Source organism: Onychostruthus taczanowskii, unplaced genomic scaffold, assembly GCF_017590055.1.
Source record: "Onychostruthus taczanowskii isolate IOZ18803 unplaced genomic scaffold, ASM1759005v1 scaffold36, whole genome shotgun sequence".
Classification (NCBI taxonomy): Eukaryota; Metazoa; Chordata; class Aves; order Passeriformes; family Passeridae; genus Onychostruthus; species Onychostruthus taczanowskii.
In genome coordinates this window covers 2,931,121-2,947,881 of record NW_024501015.1, presented here as the reverse complement: position 1 = coordinate 2,947,881, position 16,761 = coordinate 2,931,121, and positions in this window count along the sequence as shown.

The window sequence follows — 16,761 nt, the reverse complement described above, 5'->3', positions numbered from 1 at the left end:
TTCCCTTCCCCGCCTCCTCGCGGGCAGCGCTGACAGCCCGCCGCGGGGACCCGCCGCAGCTCCCCTCACGCACACAAAGGAAGCGGCGGCGCTGCCGGCCGGTCTGCCGGCCCCGGCTGAGCGGGCAGGGTGGGTCCCGCTCGGTCGAGCCCCGGCGGCGCGGCAGCCCCGCCGAGCGGCGGCCAAGCCCCTTCCCGGCCGCCGCCGCCGCCTGGCACGGGGCTGGCAGCGAGCGCGGCTCCTGCCGTGTGCCGGCCCCGTCCCGGCGGGGCGGCAGCGCCTGTTGAGCGCCTCGGCCGGCGCTGCCTCGGCGGTACCGCAGTGTGGGCTCCGCGCTGGGCTGCGCTCCGCCGACCCCTGCCCGCCGCGGACCCCGCTGCCGCGCCGCTACGGCCGGGGCAGGGCTGCTCCCCTCGCCCTCGCCGCCCTTTGTCCTCTCCTGTCCCCGCGGGCTTCTCTCCGTTCCCGCGGGGCTCTCTCTCCCTCCGGGCAATCTCCCACCTTCGCCTTTTTCCCTCTTTTTTTTTTCTTTTTTTTTTTTTTCCTTTTCTTTTATTTTTTTTTCCTCCCTTCTGACATCCGTTTTTCTTAGTAAAAAAAAACCAAAAAACAGGCCGACAGCAACACGGGGTTTTGCCCTGCCAGGTGCACAGCCAGTGCTGGGCCCCGGCCTGGCCACAGTTTGGGTTCTCCCTCCCACCTCCCCCCGCAGCCCTCCCGGCCAGGGGTATCTGAGGGCACACGGAGGGCGGCTGCAGCATCCAACGGGGGCATGGAGGGTCTGGCCGACCCGCCGGCTTCGCAGCCCTGTGTGTTAGTGTGCAAGTGGGAAAGAAGAAAAGCCGAGAAAGCATCACTTGGAGGTTTCCGCCTGTTGTCTGTCCTTCTCGTTCCCTTTTCCAATGTTTTATCGCCAGCCAAAGCTTCCATCTCACTTTATAAAACGGGGGTGGAAAGGCTACAGGAAGGTGGGCTCCCGAGTTGCATGGCACACAGTCTTGCTGGCACGGGATCTGTAAGAAGCTTAAAACCTATTTGCCATGACGCTGATTTATGAAAGCCTTCCATGTTTCATAACAGGGAGTCTCTAACACAAAGTTACTTTGGGAGCGAGGAAGCGCATTAAAGTTTCTTTGGCAATCTAAGCCTTACCCACCCAGCTGCTCCGCGTCCCAAACCAGCGTGCAAACCGCCTGCCCGCTCTGCAACCCGCGCCCAGCCGCTTCCCTTTTCCCGCGGAGCCAAAATGCAGCCCGGGCTCCCTAGAACCTGCAGCCGGTTCCCGTTTTTTCCTCGGGAAAACAGGTCCCGAGTCCCCTCTAGCGGCGGAGGCGGCAGCGGCAGCGGTGCCCACCGTGGCGGCTGCCGGGTCCCGCTGCCCCCGCGGGGGTCCTGCGGCAGCGCCGGCAACGCGGCCGAGGCCAGCTGGCTTCTCCGGGTTTGATTTATGTAACCACGGCTCGCTCCCTGTGAGAAGGAACGAGCTTTCAAGCAGGCTTTAGCGCTAACTCCTGTTAATCTGTAAATTGCCACGTACGGACGTAAAACCGGGACAGGCGTGTCACTGCTTTTTGGTCTTTGGCCAAATATTTCGTGTCACGCATTTTGAAGACCGGATGTTAAGGACAAGATGAGAAAGGCAGATAGGTCATAAAACCAGGCTGATACCTGGAGTGTAGGAAAATACTGCAGTAATACAGTGAACACCAAGACTGTCCTGGTAAATTGTTACTTGCAATGTGTGTGATGTTTCAGATAGTCAAATGGGATTTGCTTGTATCCTATGTGGTCATTTTTTCTGCTTCTTCTGCTATATCTCTGTCCAGTGTTTGCCTCCTTGTAGTCTGTTATGTCTTAATTTCCCCCTCCATAATCTAGAACTCTCTTGCCCTCATGTCTCTCCAGCAACTCTTGGAACTGTGTCTCATATGATTGGTGAAATATGGTGGTGTTAACAACACTGTCAGAATCTGCAGGGACGGGGCAAATAACCTGAAAGAAAGAAAACCCCCTTATTCTGCTGAGATTTAGGAGACAGAAAAGATTTTCCTTAACTAATTTTAAATTGTCTTTCCACCCCAATATCTGGATAAATCAAGAGAGCAATTTCTTCAAAGAATGATTACTTCAGATATTCCAGTAACTGGAAATGGAATATTTTCTATCCAAAACCAGTGAGTATGAACATGTCTGGTTATGAGTGTGTGTACCTTTGAAATTATCAACCAGCAACTGTAGATAATTTTTGTGGTAACAGCAGGTATGAGGTTGTGCAATCTCCGTTGCTACAACACTGAAAGGTAAATTAATAAAGTTAAGTGAAATGTACCATAGATTAAAAGAAACTCGTATTTCAAGACAGGATGGCCTTTTTCTTGCTACAAGCAAAGAACATAAAAGCCATTAAACTAGAGGGGAAATTACTACATCAAAGGGGAAGCAAATTTAAATGACACAAAAGTAGCCTTGTTTGCTTTGCAAAAAGTGCAAAGTAAAGACAATGCAATCAAATCTCAGCTCTATGTTACAGAAACTGTAAACAGATTCTGCCCTAGTCTAATTTGGCAGACCCCAGATATATCCATTAATAATGATAGAAATACTTAGTATCAAGAATAAACTTTAATTGGTAAACTCTGATGTAAACTATTCCTGGGATTTTCATAAGTTTATGCTTCATATAACTCTGATAAAAATCTTCTACTTTACCCTCCCTATAGAACTAAATTTAGTGCCTGCTTCCATGATAGCTGCACTTTGATGAGAAGTCACAGCTTCTAAGAGTTTTGAGGAACTCAGAAAAATCACATTTCCTTATGTATTATGATCTTAGAACACTGCATTTGACATTTACAGTGAGTTGCAAAGGAAAAATACAAAATTGTATACTTTGCATTAAGCATGAGAAAGATCTGAAAGCTTTTCTGGTTTTCATTCTTGGGGAAGATTCCTTGAAGATTTCCTTGCTTCTAGATTGGTTCAATGTAGTTTTACTGACGCAGTTAGAGTGCTTGTTTTTTGCGGCTGTTTTTTATTTTTAAATTTTACTTATTTATTTACATATACTAAGAGATTAAAGAGTTTGTTGAAGAAAAAAACAGTCCTTAGTCTATAGCACCATTCCAAAGAAGTGAGTACCTGACTAATGCTAAAACTCAGCTAAAACATTTCAATGTGAAATTTGAAATAACATTTGACTCACTGCGGAAGAGGTCATTGTATTCCAAAAACTAATAGATATAGGAAGCTCAAGGTAATAGCTGGAATATTAAAGGAACCCAAACCCATTGCTGCTTGATTCTAAAAGAAAAACCAAAAACAAAAACCCACACTCAAAAAATCTCAGAAAATACCTAAAATGTTTCTCCAACTTTTAATGTATTGGATTATTTCTGTAGCCTAATTATGCAATCTTATACTTTGGCATGGTGAAACTCCAAGCTAGAGCTCACGATTTCTGTAGCCTAATTATGCAATCTTATACTTTGGCATGGTGAAACTCCTGTTCAAGCTAGAGCTCACACATATTTTGTTCTCCAATAAACAAAAATGAGTGGACACCATGGAATTACAGCAAATAATAAGTCTTGCAGGCCAAGAACTATTGAACCAAACTCAAAAATAAGTAAAATTATATTTGAAAGTAACTTTCTTTCACTGTGTGTTTTGAAACCTGTTGCTATGCAGGTACATGCATCATTTCATTGTCATGCAAACTCTGGTGGAAGAATGTACTTTGGTAAAATTGTAAGGTAAGCAGGGTGAGGACCTGCATTTGGAGAGCCATCAGTGCAAAACATAGTGACTTTGACAGCTGGGGACATGTCTGTGCTGCTTTTGTGCTGTGGTGTGACCTCTGGAGTGGCCTTGGCTCCCCAGCCAACTGGTAAGTACTGGTTTGTGTCCTCACTTCAAAAAAAAGGCTCTGCAGATGAGAAAGGCCACCTGCCTTCTGCAGGGCCATCACCACCACTGCTCACTCGCAGTGACTTTGTGAAGGCAAATCCTAGCTGACAAATAGTTGTTACTGTTTCCATGTGATAAAAGCAAGCAGAAAGTCAGCCTTCTGTACGGTGGGTTGAAAAACCTGGAAGTAAAAAATAAAGAAATGCAGCCAGAGCTGTACTGCTTTCCCTCAAGAAGCCAGATTTTTCCCTGTTGGCCAAATGGCTTATTGCATAGCTAGCTGTCCACATATTTAATATGTTGGTTTCCTCTCATTCAACTTTAGACATAGTAGGCGCTTTCAAAGTGGATGCAAAGACCCCTGCATAGAATTTCTTTAATTTTACTGACTTGGCAGAATGCTTCCTGCTGCAGAAAAAGAAATTTAAAACACAAGTATAGATGAGAAAAAAAAGAAGGGTCACTAGATACGGCCTACAGTAACATTAATCTCTGCATCAGCCTGGATTACTTCATCTGAAAGAAATTAATCCAATGCAGACAATCATATCTATTGCTATCTTTAAGCTGTTGAAGTCTCCATTATACAGGGACATTTCATAATAGCCCTCCTACAAGAATCTGTCTTGAAATCAGCACATCTTGAGTCTCCTCAGCCCCTCTCCATGCCATATGACAGCCAAGGTTTGTGCTGCCTTCTGGCAGCCAAGCCCCTGTAGGTGGCTGCAGCACAATCCTCAAGGCCCTTCTGGTTTTGCAGTCACGGCATCAGGGATTGTGTTCCTGGCATCTGCCATAATCCACAATATCTGATGGCTGGGATATTACAGCAGAGGAGCAGGGGCTGACTGTGTGCTGTAAACTTTCACCTGGCAGGGAGAGCAGCAGTTTGAATCCTGGGTAATGAATTCATTTCAGCATGAAAAGTGGCAGTTGTTATTTCAGTGTGAGTGTAGATAGCTTGGCAAAAATGTTGGAATTTAATTAATTATGCAAATAAGAGGAAAGTAAGGATGTTTGGCCCACTGCTCTGATTACGTAATAGGTATAGAAATATAAATGTTCTGTGTAAGACAGCAAGACATATGACACTAAGATTTAGAGTGCAAAGACCTAAAATGCTAATCCTTCCTTTGATGTTTATATTGCTTAGCTGGAAAGGGAGGAAATGCATTTTTCATTCTTTGATGCTGTGAAAGGGAAAGGCCTTTATAAGCAACATATAATCCATATTTATATACTATCCACAGTACTTGGAAACTTGATTCAATATAAGCAGAAGCTATAATAAGAAAAATAAACCAAAATATCAATAAATAGCAGATGCACACTGTATTTGGGTATGAATAAATTATGTGAGTCATAATGATTGCAACAGCAGGTGGTGGTGTAGTTCAAGACTCTCTGTGATTTCTCTCTTTTTTCCTCATACTCCAAAGAGGAAGGCTCGAGACCCCTAATGCCTGGTGCAATTTTTAGCTCTGCACCTTCAATTGGTGAACAAACTAGAGGCATCTATTGAATTTTATTAGCTTTGCAAAAAAACATACAGCAAATGGGCTGGTCATCATTTGTGAGTGCTAAAGCTGCTGCTATGACTAATTTATGAACATCCATCCTACTTGTCCTTACCTCTTTCTTCCTGTCTCATACATCCTATTTTAATTAAACATCAGATAGGGAGTTTGCTGGGGTAGAGAATTTCCTTGTTATGTTGATTTCAAAGTTTTTTATTGTGGAGCTCTAAGCTGTAATTGGAAACTGATAAAGGTTTTGAAATTACCTGTCAACTATGTAACTGCCCCTAGATTTTATTACAAAACCATAAATTTTACAGAATCAGTTCATGTGAAATTGAACTTCAGTATGTTTTTCCTTTCTTAACAACAATCAGCAAGTTTCAAATATTTTGCCTTAGAGAACAAAATTTGAAAGTCCTGACTATTTGCGTTATAGTTCTCTTTTACATCATGATTATGTTCTTACTTTGGAACATGATAGTGTTTCATTTAAATTTTTCCAGAGGTGGAACACAAAGCTACTAAATATTTAACTATATGTGTAATTTATTTACTGAATCATAAACACTAATAATTTTGGACAGAGAAACCCTTTGCTGGTCCAGGCAACTAGTATCAAACAAGTCCTACACATATAGGAAATGAGGACTTTTCTCCATGTTTCTGTACTGCCTCTCTCTGAATAGAATGGATCCTTATTTACTGTGAAGGTCATGTTTGTATAGGAGCTACTTTCCAGTTCTCCTTATAATTATTGGAAGCAATTGCACTACCACATAATTTGATATAGGTGAAGAGGTGAGAGATACAAGAATAGAAACAATTTTGATGAACATAACAACAATAATCAGTCTCCTTTTCTGAGTATTCTAATTCTTATGTTCCTATGTATTACCAAACTCAATGAGAAATATGGGCCTAATGGGCACAAACAGAGATTTTTCATATAGAATTTCTTCAAGTACATCACACTTAAAAAGCAACTCCATGATGTAGAATGCATAGCTTTTATTAACCTTTGGCCTTTTATCTAGACTGACATTTAAATAAATGCTTTTCCTCATAGTTCAACATCTCTTCTTCCTTCAACCTGAAGTAAAGTCATCATGTTGAATTCACAGCTTTCCAATTACCATGACAAAGCAGTGATATCAAAGCCTCAGATTTACTCTTTCATTAAGAAGCAAGAAAGAGTGGGGTTCAGGACAGAGCTACTTCAACTCTCCTGTCACATTTTTTCCATGTATGTGAGTAATATGCAAACCTACGAAGATTCAATTAATGATTTTATTTGCTATTTCAGCATTCTCTCTATTTCTTGGTACTGACATATTTTGGCTGATGGATTTGAGAACTGTTCAATACAAAAATGTATTCAGATACTCTACATTCACAAATAATGGTAGAACTGTATGTTTTGTTACCTAAGTTGTATGTTATGGACCTTTAGAAATTAAACCAGCAGTTGTCCAAAATATGTTCTACTTCAGCTACAGAAGTGAAAATTTCACGTCATCAGACTATTGCAAAAACAAAGCTTTGCTCATTTATTTGTCAAAAATAAATTAGCCAAAGCATCTATTTAGAAGTTATTTACTTCAGATGTTCATGAATTATTTATCTCAATATTTCCCCTGTTTAATTGTGATACCATATTCCCTTAATTAGCTACAAATATCTTAAATTAGAGAGGGGCAGCTACTAGGAGAGAATTCCCATATTAATATGGGTTTTATTTATAGATGTTTACTGCTCCTTTACAAAATACTGTCTAAATGTATTGGGTATACTTTGCAATTTACTAATATAGGCTGGAGGAGCCTCAAACTTGGCTGTTTTACTCTTCAATATGTTCAGATTTCGTTGCTCTCTTTTGCATATGTAAACAGAAACCTTACAGCCTATAACAGGTTTTGCAGTTGGATTCTTTATTCTTCTTTTAGTGACTTGGAGGTAAAATGTAGAGATTTTGGTTGTTTGATTGGACCAACATACCATTCATCTATGTAACACAATTTCCTAAAGGCCTACTGACATTAACCCTCCTAGATTCCAGATGAATGCATTTCTCTTCTCTTCTCTACAGTTTTGCCTAAGAGATAAAATCAATACATAGCTCCATGTTTCTCTCTGAATGCTTGGACTGAAACCTTGCCTGTACTGAAGGCAGTAATAGTTTTTCTCGCTGACTTCAAAGAGGCCAGTGTTTCACCCTTCATTTCCCTGCTGGATACTGCTTTTCCCTTTAAGCTACCACATATCATAAAAATTACTGTGCTTTGAAAACTATAATGCACCACAGTAAAAACTGCAATGCCACAAGGTAGTGTCAATATGTATTTTTATGCTGTAGAGAGAGGAGGAAGCAAACCAGGAGAGACAAATGTTCCTACTCAAAAAACTGAAGCTTTTGTTGCATTTATAAATGAAAATACGTCCTTTCATACAATAAAACTCCCTTGCATCTGCTTAGTAGCATTCCACCAAGGACAGTCACAAGGTAACCACAGGTTTACCAACAAATCTCTTCTTACAATTTCTCAGTCACAAAGAAGGTTAGAAATGGGATTTTGAGCTCTAAGGGATTTGAGAAAAGTGTAAATACCCAACATGTTCCGCAGATCTTAGGTATTGAACCATTATCCTGGCAAAACCCAGATTTTTAGTAAGTTCAACTCCATTTTAAGATATGGCATCATGGATTACCTTGCTTCTTTAGTTAACTTTTTCCAATTTATCTTCTCCCTGAGATGCTTTGCTGTAGTTTTAAGCACCCACACCAAATATATATAAGGAAAAGAGGGTCCTGTTTGTCTATCATTCAGAACCAGATAAAACTGTGTTGTATGCAGACTATAGAGGACTATAGATGAGTAGAGATTGTGAGCAATAGGGATAGGAACTGTAACAATTTCAGCTGTTAGCCACTTTTAATTTCCTAAGTCAGATCCATTTAAATATTTGAAAACTCTGACTTTGAAGGGAAGGCCAGGTCTTGGTCCCAGTGCAGAGTTTCTGTATTTCTAGTCCTGTTATTTGTGGTCTGTGGTGGAGTGGTGCATATTTGGACTTCAAAGATAAAAGCTCAGGTGAAGAAACATTCTGATGAATTGATAGTAAAAAATATTTCTATTCCATAAGTAGTTCGCTATAAATATATATATTTATATATGGTCTCTACCTACAAAGATAAAAGCACAATTGAGAAAACCTGTAAATGAAAAGCTTGTAAAAATATATACCAGATATATATAAATATATCTGGTATATATTTATATATATACCAATGGAAAAAGCTGACAAAGTAAATGATGGCAAAATGAAATCTCCAGTTTAAAACCACCATCAGAGGTAAATAGCCCCACCTGGATGGGATGAATGTCTCCTGACAGTCAAGCCAGGAGTCTCTCTGCAATACCTGTCATGACTCTTATCTGATTTTGGCTTTTTTTTTTCTGGTTGGTTTGTTTGGGGTTTTCTTCCTAAGGAAAAAAGAATGCTTGATTAAGTTAATTCTTTGGCTTACTCCATTTGGTGCATAATTAACTGAATATTGAATAGTCATTTTGCATGTTCTATAAAATCAGCTTAAGTGGACAGGAAAACATTCAGAGTACAAATGAGCTTTTATCAGTGACTGAAGGTCCTATTGTCTATGATTCAAAAGGAAAGTAAACAGAGATGCCTCTACCCAACCTGTCTTTCATTCCATAGATGTAATAGGGAAACAAAACCTTGGAAGTCCTGCTCTCATTATTATTCTGACATTTTGAAGCATGCAAAGACATAATGTGAAATGCAAATTTTAGGGAATTTTATCAGAGGCAAGTGCTTCAAATGGTGTGATTTTAAAATTGCACAATAAATTAAAGACACAGTCGGATGAAAGCCATGTAAAAGAGTCATAAATAAGTGTCTGTGTGCAAACAGCATTAACATGTCATAAGCTCAGCTGGGCAGAATGGGGGCTGTAAAAGTGTTGAGGATGATTTGGTTCAGGTTTGCAAGTTCTTAGCTACAGAGAACATGCAGTGCAGGATTTCAAGGCCCAGCCAGCTCCTCAGGGAATGCAGTAAAAAGAAAGTTGAATGACATTCAGTTGAAATTCTCAATAGACAACCCTTTCAGGGTCTTCAGAGGTTCCATTTAGCAGTGTTTGGTTTGGACAAGTGCATAAGGATCACTGTGTTCTCATAAAGTTCAGAATATTAAGAGAAAGGGTTCTACCATAGAAACAGCAAAGTATTTTCATGTCTTTAGAAGGAAATGCCTCAGAAGAATGAATAATTAGATGGAATGACTTGCTAAAGACCAAACTCTAATATCACAGTTCATCTTGAAAAGAAAATGGAAGTGACTGACACAAATGTTAAGGATTAAGTCAAAACATATTCCACCTCAGGAGTGCCAATGCAAAACAGGAAATTTGCCTGTGGTTAATCAAGATTAATCCTCCATACTCACCAAAGTTTGTAGAATTAGAGTCAAATGTAGCATAGGGTAAAGAAGGTTTTTCACCAGCATTTGTTGGCTACTTCTGACAGCACTTTAAACACTCACTTAAAAAAAAAAAAATTAAGAAAAATTTTCCTTCTTTTACCCCTGCTGGGAAGAGCAGCCAGCAGCAAAAGCAATGGAATTTCAAACAAGCCTGTGCCATGGATCACCCTAGCTGGAAAAAGGCAACAGCTGAGAAGGATGTGCTTGTGTGTCCATGAGACACCATCCATACACGTTTGTGAGTGTGTTTGTGTCTGTGTGCGTCTGAGTATGTGTCACTGCTCACACACACATAGCCTTGGGAAAGCCACAACGTTTCATGATTGTCTGGATATGAAGCAAGTTTCCTCTCTACAATGATATAGAAAAAGAAATAATTTTTGTGGTCATTAGAAAGCTGCACATAATTTTCTTAAAACATTTTGCCACATCTGGAGCCCTATTTTCCTCTCCATAGGCTGCTTAACTCTTATTAATATCAATGGGGGTTATGCACGCATATGGAGAATAAATTAGATTCTTCATTGTTTCCTCCTGATAAAATTAAATGCTCTTTCCACATGTTAAAATTAACTCACATACTGTTGTTCTCAGGGTATTGGAAATAGAGAGCATTAGTTGCTAGTTGAATCTTACTATATTTTGCCTCTTAAAAAACCCCAACTTTATACTACTTCTTTTGCAATCAGAAAGTAGTTGTCAAAAGCTTCAGTAAGAGCTTTAGTTTTGTGACTATTGATTTCATCCTTGGGCTGTATGGAAACCTTTCTCTCCCAGTATGGTGCATTATTCAGACTAGATTTGTGATAGCAGTTGCTTCATACCAATAAATGGCTAACCTCTTTTCCATACAAATTTTTATCAATCAATTCTTATTTACTTTTTTCTTATTTACAGACATTGGAAGACAAATGTTTCTGTCACAGCCAGTAGCAGGACTGTCTCAACTCATTTTCCTGTGATGCCTGTAAGTGAAAAACACTAAATGAATTTTCACTGACATGAATTTGAGACACAATTTAATACTGTAATTATACAGGGAATCATTATTGTGCCTGATTTAGTATATGTAAGATGCTGGGAAGGATTTTATACTCTTTGAAGTGGTTTTTTTTTCAGGGCAAATTATTGTATTTATAGAAGACCTGTTAATATATATCCTTGACATTGCATCCAAGAAATAGCTACAGAGACTATTCCATAGACCTTTCACCATTTTTAGAACATGGAATGTTGATAATTAACATTCAAATCAGTCACAAACGCCATTCCCTGAGGGATGATGACATCAAATAAATTGGACCAGTTTCTAAGAAGCTGCATCCCCTATGGATCTCTCACTAGCAGAGAATGATTAAGCTTTATAACTCCCTAGGACAGCAGTGGAGATGCAGCTGCACATGGAAGAGGAATAGAATAGTGTGTCAGTAATGCCTGCCTGACTGTCCCACAAGCTGTGTGAGGTGAGGGAATATGTGCAACTTGAGAAATTGAGGGATCCTGTAGCATCGTGAACCTCTTGTTGTAGATACACTCTTGGAAAATAATTTGACAGAACTCTAATGAATAAAACTTGTGTGAACTCAGCTTAAAGCCTAAAAGTTAAGAAAAGTGAAGAAGTCAAAAGAACTCATACCAATGCCATCGATGGAGTCGAGAAACAGGATTCATTGAAGATACTTGATTCAGCAATCAAGCCAGTATTAACAGATAAAAACTGATGATCAAATTAGCAGAGAAGAAATTGCATAAGAAATAGATTTATCAAAATCTAGAATCAGCATTATTTTTGCAGTATGATTTATTTTAGTGTTTAGTAATGTGGACAGTAGTTTTTCGCTGCAATTCATGAACCATTTATACTTTGATTTTTTTCTGAGAACTATAGTTAGCTCTCCCAAACTATGGGATTTTGCTTTGTATAAGCTCACTATGCCACAGAAGATCTTTATGACCTTGAAACAAGATGCAATCTTTCAATGTTTAGTTGCACTTACTTTTCAGACTTTGTCTTGGTTTTGCTTTCTAATTTTAAGATTATATCTAAAAATATTTTGGAAAGTAAAAAGTACAGTCTGATATTTATTTTTACTCCTTGATTTGATTTCTGAATGTCTTTCAGGCTTAACTGGGGTTTGACATACCTTCTAGGTCCTTGGGTGCTCTAGTTTGTGAAATTGTGACTCAAGAAGGCTTGCTATGAACAATTTGAGTCCCCCTCTAGTGAGTAGGATCCACAACATGAGGACACCTAAATTTAGGCATCTAGAGGTCTCAGTGACTTAGGTTCCATTATAGTAAGCCAGGATTTTGTCAGTGTCACCTGCAGATCCCAAAGAGCCATAGGTTTCTGTTTTAAGAGAGAAGCTGATTTTGCTCTGCTGTAACTGAATCCCATCAGCAGATGAAGCCAGAACTTCAGAAAAATTGGATGTTCTTCTAAATCTTCCATCTTATTAAGCTCAAACTACAAAGATCAGAGAATAAGATCTGATTTACAAGTTTTAGTCCACTTGATTAGAATGAGGGGTTTGTTTTACTTGGCCAATCTCTTTACTTCATTTTGTTTGAGGCAGTTGCCCTGTGATGGCCTCAGTAATCACACAGGGAAGATATGTTACATACAGTCTTATGTTATTTATTTGAGCCTTTTTTATGCTTGAGAATAATCTTAACCTATTTAAATTGGGTTTTTTTAGGAGTATGTGCCATGTACAGTGAAACAGGAGCCTGCAGTGGCTGAGACTTTTGGAGCTGAGGAAACCAAACAGTCTGGGCCAGTTCAATGCTATTGAAATAGAAAATGTTACAGACTTTCTCGGGTGCTTTCTAGGTTTTCTGAAGCTCTCTGAGTCAAAAAGTTCCTAGGCCTGGCTGGGTATGTATGGTGAGAGAAGGTACTTCCTTCTCTCCATGTCAATTATCGTCACACTGTCCCAGGAGTCCCATCTCCCTGCTGCTTTTCTTCACATCCTTGTAATGGAAGAATGAATTAGGGAATCTTAAGCTTCCCTTAAAAGAAAATTCTAGCATTTTTAACATCTAAAATAAAATAGAAGCCAAACAAATCTCTCCAACCAAAGTTATGGTTGAATAAGCTTTTCAAATAAATCCCAGAATGCAAATCTATTACAAACCCAAGGGGAGCACATTGCCTCTTAGTCTGTCCTGACAAAAAACATTGTGCAATTTCACCATCAAGACATAAAGATATAAAGATATATTGGAAGCAGTCTGGAAGCCAACACACCAGTTAAGTTGTTGCTGGCATGGAATCCCTCCATTAGGGTCACTGTCTCAAAATATATTTCAGAAAGAAATCCTGCTACTTTGTAGAAAGTAAGTAGTTCTAAAATAACAGTGGGCTGTTGTAGCCATTATATTTTCTGAAAAATCCTTTTGCTAGGATTTTTCCCTCCTGAGGAGCTGGGAGCTCCAGGAAAGGAATGTAAACAATAACGATCTGCTGCCGTGGAATGCAACAGGTGCATCTTCCATTGGTCCATGTGGATTGTTTCCAACTGATGACCAATCACAGCAACCTGTGCCACGGCTGTGAGCAGTCACAAGATTTTGTTATTCATTCTATTCTATTCTTGTTCTTTGTAGCCTTCTGATGATCTTTTCTCTCTGTTGTTGTAGTATAGTTTTACTAAATGTAGTATTTTAATATAATATATATCATAATATAATAAACCATCATTCTGAAATGAAGTCAAGCCTCGTGTCTCCACACATGGGGAGTTCCCAACAGACTGTTTCTTCTTAAAGAGCCTCCACTGTCCAGAATGACTTCTCAAGCAAAGAAAAGTGGGTGCAAGCTCAAAATAGAGATTAAGAGCTTTGCACAGGAGTCAAAGGCTGATCTATGCTCTAGAAGCACACAACTGTATTGGCATCTTGAAACCATATTGATTTAATTACAGCTTAGCTATTTTCTCTGGAAGTCTCACTATCATATTGGATATGTTTCACAAGCTGATAACAAATACCACACATGTAGCTCCAACCCCTACAAGCAGCAGTCAATGCACTTTCACATGAAGACTTTTTTTTTTTTTTTTTTTTTTCAAGCAGATTAACACATAAGAGCAAATATCATCAGTGGTCCTTGAGGGAGGAAATTTTTGGTTATTGCAACTTTAGTTTCAAACTAGTCAGGAGATTTTCCTGCAGAAAGATACAATAATTTAATTGCTTTAAAGGCTTTTGGGTTTCTGACGGGATTGCAAAGCTGTGCAGTTGTGTTTGTGAGTGGTTTTTTGCCACTGTTGCTTTTCCTTCAAGACCAATTGGCCACATGTGTTGATAGTTACCACTAAGGCTGAATAATGTTTGTCTTTCATGAGGGTATCAAGAGCCTCTGTCAGATAAAATGGAAGAGTAAATGACACTGAAGTATTATGCTGAAAGATTACTTGTTAACCTTGCTACAGCTAATAAAATTCTAATTTGCAAGCCTTGATTCACTACAATTGATGTGCATGTGAGTAACATGGAATTACTCTGGTTAAAGCTGTTAAAATATGAGACCTTCATGAAAAATATGTTGTGGAGGAAAGAATTATCCCTTTTTTTCCCCCTTGAACCGAGGTTAATCTATACTTTTTGTCCACTAGGTAGGCTTGGATTTACAATTCTGTTCTCTTAAAACCCAGTTAATTGCATTAAGTGCAGTTGGAATGTGTTCAGCTATGATATTGGCCTTCTCATTATTGAGCATATATTGAAACATGAGGTTTCAACAATTTAAATGTAGTAGTTATTCATCAGTGATACTATAAACTTCTCTAGTTTACACTACAGGAAAGAAACAAAACACCTTCTTGATCAAGTCCCAGTGCAGTGCCTTGAACTTCTTGATGATTTTAGTATTCATTAAAACGTGTAAAATGCATTTACAAAAAAATAAAATACGACTACTTGCTCTGAGATTGCATTTGATATAATGCACAGTTATGAATTATTTCTGTAGGTGGATTTTAATACACATTGTCATGTCTATTTTATGTTATGACTAAATTATTCTAACTCTGCAGACTCAAACCAGAACCTCTGTAAGCTGTAGAGCAGCTGTGCACAGCCTCTGTCACTGATGTCTTTTAGTCACATCGAAACCACAAGATCCTTCTTTAATTATAGTAGTAATTTTGCAGGAACAAACATGTATGATGAAATTTCACACTCTGCTTTTGCCCAGAAAAATAAATGAAATAAATTGGTTTTGAGTACAGTATCAAATTCCTTCGTTGTGGATTTAATTGTATAGAAATCTAGTTTCTGTAAGCTGTATCCTTTGTATTATTTAGGGTTGTGGATGGAAGTGAATAAAATAGCATTTATGTCAGAGCTGTGAACTGATGGCAATGCAGCATGCCTTCCCATTTTTCACAGTGTCACATCCACTCTCAACAGAACTTTCATTTTAAAAGTTAATAGTCTGTCATTCATATGAAAAACCAAGGACTCCTCAGTGAGTTGGTTTCTTGTAGGTAAAAGATACAGAAAATCTCAAGTTCCTTAAACAAACTTGCAAGATTTCTGCTTTTGTTTACTTCCTGAGAAACAACTTTCACATAAGTGTCGTAGCTTGTCCTTGTCTTGAGATTTCCTGTAAAGTTGGAACAGTTTTGGATGCCAAGTTCTTACACTCCTCACCTTTGCAGAAGTGCCCAAGAGACATTACTCAGGGTTGTCTTCCTATCCCATTTGTATAATCACAAAATCAACAGTGAAAATAACCAACTTTAAGTGTAAAGCTTTGAAAATATAAAGGCTTCTGCATAGACTCTATGCCCAATGTCTATTCCCAGCTATCTTAACAATATTTTGGTTTGCACTCATCTGGAAGACCTCTGCTGGAGGAATTTTATAATTTTTTTTAAAACTGTAACTTCAGTTAACTGTAACTAAGTGAAACTTCAGAGCATTTCCATGCTACTTGATGGTGATAGGAAAGACACAAATTATTTTTTTTTTTTTTCAGAAATCACTTAGTTGATTCTTCTATGATACACTTCTGCACTCTGAGATGTGGAATCCTGGATATTATTACTTTAGTCAACTCAGTGCACCTTGTAAAAAATTTTGGCTGCTTTAAATGAAATGGGGTCAAATTTCTGCTGGCTTTATGATGACACTGCCAAAACCAAAAATTGCCTTAAGTAATGACAAACCACAGTGAAGGATTTTAGATCCACCTTCCTTTATACCTGAACTGGCTCAACCTGTCAGACATTCTAAGCTGCAGCAGCGGAAGAGAATGAGAAAACATGGATGTTAGTAGGTGACTGACCATTCTGCCTCACGCAAAGTTTTAAATGAAATTATCAAAGGAGGACAGAAATATCCATTGCCAAAAGGAGACTGAGATTGCATAATTCCCAGCCACACTGACTGATACATTCCTCTGAGAACACCTCAAGGGTGACAAGAGGAAAGTTTACCTGCCATCATTTTCTACAGTAGAAAATTTTTGTTTAGCAGTTGTGCTTAAAATTAAAGGAAGTGTTTTGTTCCAGTGACCTGGAGTCAGTCATAGGATAAAATCTGTGCGCTTTCTTTTTGTGCCAAGGTAGGAGAACCAACAATTATAAAAGGAAGTTATGTTCCCTCACACCTTTCCTGCCTGTTTTCTGAAAGCAGATCTTCCACCCTGCTGGTTACAGCCTGCCAGCTTTTATTTGTGTTAGTTTTCCCTAACCGATGTTGGAGTACGTTTTAGTGTCCTCTCCATGCTGTTACTCCTTTCACACAATTTCCTGTGTCTTGCTCCTGCTATGTTGTGAAAACAGTGATTGAACCAGACTGGGACATCGTGGTGCACTGTGGTAGC